This window comes from Pleurodeles waltl, chromosome 4_1, assembly GCF_031143425.1.
Source record: "Pleurodeles waltl isolate 20211129_DDA chromosome 4_1, aPleWal1.hap1.20221129, whole genome shotgun sequence".
NCBI lineage: Eukaryota > Metazoa > Chordata > Amphibia > Caudata > Salamandridae > Pleurodeles > Pleurodeles waltl.
Genome location: NC_090442.1, coordinates 47,383,443 through 47,392,654, shown reverse-complemented (window position 1 = coordinate 47,392,654; position 9,212 = coordinate 47,383,443). Strand labels below are relative to the sequence as shown.

The 9,212-nt window shown below is 45.5% G+C and overlaps 1 protein-coding gene across 1 annotated transcript in view; it reads left to right on the top strand.

Moving 5' to 3' along the window:
• Nucleotides 1-417: 417 nt before the first annotated feature.
• LOC138286971 (zinc finger protein 850-like) overlaps nucleotides 418-9,212 on the top strand; it is a 71,778-nt gene continuing 62,983 nt past the window's right edge. The window contains exon 1 of the mRNA XM_069227340.1: nucleotides 418-756. The gene's annotated coding sequence lies outside the window, so the exon portion shown is untranslated. The remainder of the gene's footprint in view (nucleotides 757-9,212) is intronic.

Genomic DNA, 9,212 nt, shown 5'->3' with positions numbered 1-9,212 from the left:
GCCTTTGACATGAATTGCAGAATGTAGATTTCTGGTGAAATATCACAATTTCTGATTCATAAAGTATTTTTGCTAGTTTTCTGCACGCCTCTGCCTCGTTTAAGAGAAGCCCAGACAAAAGCTAATTTTCATTATCCTGTGACTAGGTCGGTCTGTGCAAGTGCAGTGAAGCAGTTTCCGTCCACCTGCGGTGAAGTGGAAGTATTCAAGTTCAAGTGACCGGGCAGTTTGCGCATGTGCAGGAGGGCAGTATTCAACAAGTTCAAGTGACCGGGCAGTTTGCGCATGTGCAGGAGGGCAGTATTCAACCACTTCAAGTGACCGGGCAGTTTGCGCATGTGCAGGAGGGCAGTATTCAACCACTTCAAGTGACTGGGCAGTCTGCGCATGCGCAAGGAGCACAGTGTGAGACATGGCTTCCGGGTGGGCGATGGGAGCGAGAGCAGCAGCGTATGCCCATACTTATGGCTTCAAATTGTGTGCGCCCAGTTTCAGATTAGGTTAGTACATTGTCTGTGAGGATAAGAGCTTTCATTTCCGAGTCAGCGGCGGCAGAGCCAGCATCAGCAGCGGACGCTGACATCACTTCCGGCCTCTCCCTCCGTGTCCAGCCTGCTGCTGAGGAGGGAGGACCTCCTGTCTGTCTGTGCAGTTATCTTCATCTTCAGACCCTCACAGACCCCCTCATACCTCAAATCTGCACCAGCCCCAGGAGGAGGAGGGAGCCTGGAAATGTCTGCACAGGTTCCTGCTCAGGTAGGAGATTGTCAGCACCTTCTGCTGTGTTTGTAGAAATAGACTGAATAATCCTGGAGGAAATCTCTGCCAGGAGCCGGGCTGAGCTGATCTGTTCTATCCTGGGACCTTTTGGGTTTGGGAATGTAAGGTGGTGTTGCCTTTCTTTCTGGAACTGGGGGCTGTTGTGATCATTTTTGTTAAAGAGGGGATCTGTGACTGCACTTCATCCTGCTGCTCTGTGAGTAATGCGTGTGATGCACTGCATATTACTGTACTGTGAGAAATCTGTGCACTCTACTCTTGATCTTACTGCACTATGAGGAGTTTATGCGCTGCATCTTACTGCACTAGGAGGAATCTGTGTGCACTGCATTTTATTTCACTATCAGGAATCTGTGCACTGTATTGCACTGCACTATGAGAAATCTGTGTATGCTGCACTACATCCTACTGCACTGTGAGGAAGCTGTGCGTGCTGCAAAGCATCTTACTACACACCAAGCAATCTGTGCACACTGCACTGTGAGAAATCTGCATGCTGCACTGCATCTTAATGTACTGTGAGTAATCTGTACACTGTACTATAGCTTACTGCACTAAGGAATCTGTGCACACTGCACTGCATATTACTGCACTGTGAGGAATCTGTACACTGCACTGCTTTTTACTGTAATATGAGAAAGCTGTGTGTGCTGATGTTTACTGCACCATGAGAAATCTGTACAGTCTGCATTGTTTTTACTGCACTCCGAGGAATCTGCAATGCGCTGCTTTTTACGGCACAGTGACACATCCATACACTGCACTGCTTTGCAGTACGCTATGATAAATCTCTGATCACTGCATCTTACCACACTCTGAGAAATCAGTGCATGCTCCACTGCTTTTTACTGTCCTATGAAAAATATATGCATTTCACTGCTTTTTACTACACTGGCAAATCTGCTTTCTACTAATCTGTGAGTAATGTGTGCACTATGATAAACCTATGCACACATTGCACTACTTTATGCTTCAGTCTGTGACATCTGTTCACACCAAACTATTGTGATATAGCATTGAACCTACCTGGTAACTGCACTTGTGAGAAATAATTGCATGCTGCGCTTCTGTACACTGCACTATGAGAACTTATTGCGCACTACACTGCTTTGTACTACACTAGGCGAAATCAGTGTGTACTGCACCTCTGTTTACTGTACTGTGAGCAGTCTCTGCATGGTAAACTGTTTTTACTTTATTATGTGACAATCTGTACATACTGTGCTGTTTTTTTACTGCACTAAGGGAAATCTTTGCATTTTAAATAGCTTTTTACTACAGTATGAGGTATTTACAACTTAACAAGGAAAATCTGTGCACACTACACTATGAGAAATCTATGTGCACTGTACTGCTTTTTACCACACTGTGAGAAACCTTGGCACACTGTATTGCTTTTTACTACACTGTGTGGTAAATGTCCACACAGCTGCTTTTTACTACACTTCAAGGGGCTTTCACAAAGCAAATGTGCATGCATCATACACTGCTGTCTAATATACTATGAAAACTCTGTTCGTCCTGCTCTGAGTTTTCCTGCGGTACAAGAGACCTGGTTTTCTAGTACACTATTAGAAATGTGTGCACACAGTATTGTTTTTTACTATACTGTGAGAAATCTATGAACATTGTACATGTTTTTACTTCACTGTGAAGAATATGTGCACATTACATTGCTTTTCACTGCACTGTGACGGATATTTACAACTTAAAGAGGAAATCTGTGCACACTGTACTGCTTGTACCACACTATGAGAAATCTCTGTGCACTGTACTGCTTTTTACCACACTGTGAGAAATCTTTCCACACTGCACTGCTTTTTAATACACTATGAGGAATGTATCTACACAAGGCTGCTTTTACTACACCACAAGGGCATTCACAAAGCAAATGTGTACACTGCACTGCTTTTTACCACACTATGAGAAATCTGTGCACAATGCACTGCTTTTCACTACACTATGAGAAAGTTGTGCCATTGTGTTGCGTTTTGCCATACTGTTCAAAATCTGTGCACACTGCACTGCTTTTACCTGCACCATTGGGGGGAATTTACAGAAGACGTTTGTGCACAGTTCACTGCATTTTACAACAATAGAGGCATTTACAGACAAATAACTGTGTTCTTGCTGCATTCCTTGTTTCCCACTGTGAGAGTTGTTTTACAGAAAAGGTAATCACAGTGCACTGTTCTTTACTCACCTTATATGGGTAGTTTACAAAGGAGGTAGTCTGTGCACATGGCACTTCTTTTTATTCACATTTTGAGGGACATTTAATGAGGAAATCACTGCATGCAGCCCTGCCCTGCCTTTTACTACACTATGAAATGCATATTTATAGAGCATTTTAATATCTGAAGGTCTCTTGGTGCTAAAGAAGGATCCGTCCTGAACAGAGCAAAAAATGGAGACAAGAAGAGGTGGGGCCTAAAGTTCTTAAGAAAATGCAGATAGGAGAAGGTGGATTTTAGATCTGTTGGCAGTTCCTTCCAAAAGTTAAGGGTCCAGTAGTTAAAACGACCAATATCTAATAACAGCTTAGCAAAAATAGGGAATAGAGAGAAGGTTAGAGACAGAATGCAACAGACGACAAGTGTAGTTACTCAGTTTATTCTTAAGACATGTAGGGGAGGAATCAAACAACAACGTATGCACTATGCAAAGAACTTTGAAGGAGATCCTCTTAGCTTTGTATAAAGCAGAGCAAAAGTCTCAGATCTGGCAGCTTGGTTTTGGATAAGTGGAAGTCTATGCAGTTGGTTCTTTGCCATTCCTAGGTATAGAGAATTACAATAATAAATCCTGGGCCCTATAATAACAGGCACATCTAGTTTGCAACAGTCTTCAGGCAATGAGGAGAATGGGGTGCCTTTTTCTTGGGTAAAAAGAGCACGATGAAGCAACTGAGAATACTCGAGTGTCCATTCCTAGCTTGCTGTTTAATAATACAACCCACATGCAATATGTGTGTTTTAGGGGATGTACAAGGGCCTAGAGATAGAGGCCAATGCAAGGCACACCACCCATCAGTATTCTTTCATACAATTAGTAGCTATGTTTCTCCATATTTAATTTCAGCCAAGTAGAGTCCATCCAGGTGTTTATTCATTGTAAGCATTCCATGAGACCTTTGTATTGAGAGCAATGGTTGGAAATCCAAAAAACTGACTGTAGATCATCAGGGTAAGTACAAAAATTGCACCCAACTTTCCTAATTTGGTTAGAGGAAGGATAGAAATGTTAAACGAGCTAGGCAAAAGAGAAGATCCTCGAGGAACTCCAGCTTCTCTTGAAGGACATTCAGGCAAAATCCTGATAGTCTTGATATTAGTCAGTGTAAGTCTGCAGTGTTGAATACTGCCAACAGATCTAAGAGGAGCGATGAACTAGTGCAGTTGTTGTTGGCAGCCATTTGAAGGTCGTCAGAGAACGCCCTAAGTTTGGACTGGGTTGGAGCTAAACCCGACTGAACGTTGTCTGAGATTGCAGAGATATCCAGATACCTAGAAAATTGACTGGTGACTATGCTTACAATGATCTTGATCATAGCAGGAAATGGATAGTGGGTCAGTAGTTCGATGGTTAGTTAATAGATGCTTACTAAACCATGTTTAAGTTCTAAGGGAACTGTACCCCAAGTTAGTGATGTGTCCTTGATTTCATAAAGAATCAGGGTAGTTCTTGGAATATCCTTATGCAAACTTTTCAAAGAGTGTTCCAGATATACAAGCCGTCTTAAAGTTATGTCTTGCAGTGCAGAGACCACTTTCATTTCAGTTTTGAAACATGTTATTGAACATGCAATAAGTGATGAACTGCCATTCAATCAAAAGCACATTTCTAGTGTTTGCTTCTGTTTTGTAGATGTGTCATGAAGTTGTGATAAGCAAGACCGTGCAAAACACATTCAGGGATTGTTTAGTTTAGAAGTTATTCCAGGAATGTCATAAACATTATGACTGTTCCCCCTTCATAATTATATTATGTTATTTCTTTTAATGACTTGATTTTAGGAAGCAATAAAGAAGCAATAAAGGACAGGTTCCTGTAGGAAAGTACCATCTTGCCTGGCATGTAACTCCCATTTTTACATGTATGTCAGTTTGTTTTTGCCTGTCTCACTGGGATCCTGCTAGCCAGGACCCCAGTGCTCATAGTTTGTGGCCTGAATGTGTATACCTGTGTAGTGACTAACTGTGTCACTGAGGCTCTGCTAACCAGAACCCCAGTGCTTATGCTCTCTCTGCCTTTAAATGTGTCACTATAGGTTAGTGACCACTTTTACCAATTTTAATTGGCACACTGGAACACCCTTATAATTCCCTAGTATATGGTACCTAGGTACCCAGGGTATTGGGGTTCCAGGAGATCCCTATGGGCTGCAGCAAATCTTTTGCCGCCCAGAGGGAGCTCAGACAAACCTTTACACAGGACTGCCATTGCAGCCTGAGTGAAATGACACACACGTTATTTCACAGCCATTTTCACTGCACTTAAGTAACTTATAAGTCACTTATATGTCTAACCTTCACTTGTTGAAGGTTAGGTGCAAAGTTACTAAGTGTGAAGGCACCCTTGCACTAGCAGCGGTGCCCCCACATAGTTCAGGGCAATTTCCCCGGACTTTATGAGTGCGAGGACACCATTACACGCGTGCACTACATATAGGTCAATACCTATATGTAGCTTCACAATGGTAACTCCGAACATGGCCATGTAACATGTCTAAGATCATAGAATTGTCCCCCTAATTCAAATCTGGTATTGGGGAGCCAATTCCATGCACCCCCGGGGCTTCACTATGGACCCCGGGTACTGCCAAACCAGCTCTTTGGGGTTTTCTCTGCAGCTACAGCTGCTGCCAACCCACAGACAGGATTCTGCCCTCCTGGGGTCTGGGCAGCCCAGTCCCAGGAAGGCAGAACAAAGAATTTCCTCTGAGTGTGGGTGTCACACCCTCTCCCTTTGGAAATAGGTTTTAAAGCCTGGGGAGGGGTAGCCTCTCCCAGCCTCTGGCAATGCTTTGAAGGGCACAGATGGTGCCCTCCTTGCATAAACCAGTCTACACCGGTTTAGGGAACCCCCAGTCTCTGCTCTGGTGCGAAACTGGACAAAGGAAAGGGGAGTGTCCACTCCCCTGTCCATCACCACCCCAGGGGTAGTGCCCAGAGCTCCTCCACTGTGTCCCAGACCTCTGCCATCTTGAATGCAGAGGTGTGAGGGCACTCTGGAGGCCCCTGAGTGGCCAGTGCCAGCAGGTGACGTCAGAGACCCCTCCTGATAGGTGCTTTCCTGACTAGGTGGCCAGTCCTCCTCTGAGGGTTATTTAGGGTCTCTCCAGTGGGCTTTTCCTCAGATAACGACTTGCAAGAATTCATCAGAGTTCCTCTGCATCTCCCTCTTCGACTTCTGCCAAGGATCGACCGCTGACTGCTCCAGGATGCCTGCAAAACTGCAACAAAGTAGCAAGAAGACTACTAGCAACATTGTAGCGCCTAATCCTGCCGGCTTTCTCGACTGCTTCCTGGTGGTGCATGCTTTGGGGGCTGCCTGCCTTCATCCTGCACTGGAAGCCACAAAGAAATCTCCTGTGGGTCGACGGAATCTTCCCCCTGCTCCAGCAGGCACCAAACTTCAGCGTCACCGGTATTCTGGGACCCCTCTCATCCTGACGAGCGTGGCCCCTGAAACACAAGTGGTGGACCCAAGTGACCCAGACTGTCCAGTTGGCCAACTGTCCAAATTTGGAGGAGACAAGTCCTTGCCTCCCCTTTCCAGACAGTAATCCTATGCACCGCGTGAACTGCAGCTGCTAGGGCACATTTCCAAGGAATCCTTTGTGCACAGCCTAGCCCAGATCCCCAGCACTCCGTCCTGCAATGCTCAGCTCCCTGAGTTGACCTCCGGCTTCGTGGGACCCTCTTTTGTAGTGTTAAGACAACCGCCATGCTCAGTCTTCTTGAACCCGTGTTCAAGGACTTCTGCGGGTGCTACCTTCTTGTGCGTGGGCTCTCTACGTTGCTGAGGGCCCTCTCTGTCTCCTCTCCCAAGTGGCAACCTTCTGGTCCTTCCTGGGCAGCACCCTTTTTCTTCAACCGCGACCTTTGTAGCTAGCAAGGGTTGTTTGCAGTCTTTTGCCAAGGAAACAACTCTGCATCTTCCAGCACTCCGTGGGGCATCTTCTACAGGAAGGAGAAGTTCCTAGCACCTTTCGTTGTTGCAGAATCTTCAGCTTCTTCCATCCGGTGGCAGTCATTTTGCACCTTCATCTGGGGTTTAGTGGGCTCCTGCCCCCCCTGGACACTTTCACGACTCTTGGACTTGGTCCCCTTCCTTTGCAGGTCCTCAGGTCTAGGAATCCGTCTTCAGTGCTTTGCAGTCTGCTGTGGTCTTTGCAAAATCCTCTATCACGAGTTTAATGTATTTCTGGGGAAGTGTAGCATTTTACTCCTACTTTTCAGGGTCTTGGGGTGGGGTATCTTGGACACCTTTAGGCCCTCATTACAACATTGGCGGACGGGCGGCGGTTGTAACCGCCGTGTGGCCGCCAATGCGGCCTCACTCCCGCGGTGGCCATTTCGACATCCCCGCTGGGCCGGCGGGGATCTCGGCCGCAACATGGAAGCCATCTCCAAATGGAGACGGCGGTGTTGCGGCAGTGCGACGGGTGCAGTTGCACCCGTCACGCTTTTCACCGTCTGCTATGCGGACAGTGAAAAGCTTCATGGGGCTGTGCCAGGGGACCCCTGCACTGCCCATGCTAAAGTCATGGGCAGTGCAGGGGCCCCCAGGGGCCCGTGACACCCCTTTCCGCCAGCCTTTTCATGGCAGTTCCTACTGCCATGAAAAGGCTGGCAGGAGGGGGACTCGTAATCCCCTCAAGCAGCGCTGCCCTGGAGGATTAAAACCGCCGGGACCAACGTGGCAGAAAACCGCCGGTCCCGGCAGTGCGACCGCGGCTCTTCCGCCGCGGCTCTTCCGCCGCGGTCGTAATTCCAAAGAATGCACTCCCAGCCTGTTGGCGGTGCAATCGTCGAAACAGCCCTGGCGGTCTTTGACCGCCAGGGTTGTAATGAGGCCCCTAGTGTTTCTTACACTCCCAGCGACCCTCTACACACTACACTAGCCTAGGGGTCCATTCGAGGTTCGCATTCCACTTTCTTAGTATATGGTTTGTGTTGCCCCTAGGCCTATTGCATCCTATTGTATTCTACAGTGTTTGCACTACTTTCTGACTGTTTTATTCACCTGATTTTGGTTTGTGTGTATATTTTGTGTATTTTACTTACCTCCTAAGGGAGTATATCCTCTGAGATATTTTTGGCACATTGTCACTAAAATAAAGTACCTTTATTTTTAGTAACTTTGAGTATTGTGTTTCTTATGATATAGTACCTATATGATATAAGTGGTATAGTAGGAGCATTGCATGTCTCCTAGTTCAGCCTAAGCTGCTCTGCTATAGCTACCTCTATCAGCTAAAGCTGCTAGAACACTAATAATCTACTAATAAGGGATAACTGGACCTGTCACAAGGTGTAAGAACCATCAGGTACCCACTATAAGCCAGGCCAGCCTCCTACAGTTCCATTTTAGCTGCAGTTTCCATTTTAGTTGGAACTTTGGCCTCAATTAGCATGTCCTTATATTTCAAAGAATTAATTAAACTGTCAGTTCCTCTAAAGAATGACTTTTCTAACACATAAGCCGACACATGTCTGCTACAAGTTACGTGATATCTACAGCTAAAGATTTTCAAAGTAGACACTTAAAGTAAACATGAGCTAAAGTTGACGCAAATGCTTAAGAGCTTTTTAGAGAGGTGATGAATTTTCATCATGCTGGTTTATATTGGTTATATCTTGGATTAAATAGAAAGGCCCGCAATGTAGGCTAAAAGTTAGTGGTCAACACCCTTTATAAACCCTGGAAATTGACCACTAGGTGAGAAAGAAACTTCCTCCAGGGTGCAGATTTGGACCCGGATCCAGATGGGCACAGTACCAAATTTTACCATAACCAAAGAAGGCTCCAGCAAGACTTTCTGAGAAGCACTTTGCTTTCACTGACTGGTGCCAGGATTGGGTTTTTGCACAGACACAATCTTCTTATCCTTGTGCTGGCAATAACTGACAATCTATTCCAAATAAGCAACAAATCCTGCTGTTCTAGGTATGCGCATCACTTCTGAAACTCAAGAAATTGGCTTATTCTTTAGTCATGTGCTAGAATTACCAGAGCCCCTAGAGAAGGACACAGTGAAAGTGTTAAGGGCTACAGATCATGATGTTACAATTTTTCCCTGTTGTTTTTACTGTTCATGAACTGCTTAACTGCTTTTAATTTGTATCTACTGTGATGTTACCGAGCACTATTGTTTGTGCTAGATTCAGGAGTATAAAATAAATATGTTGAAATGCATATTTCGT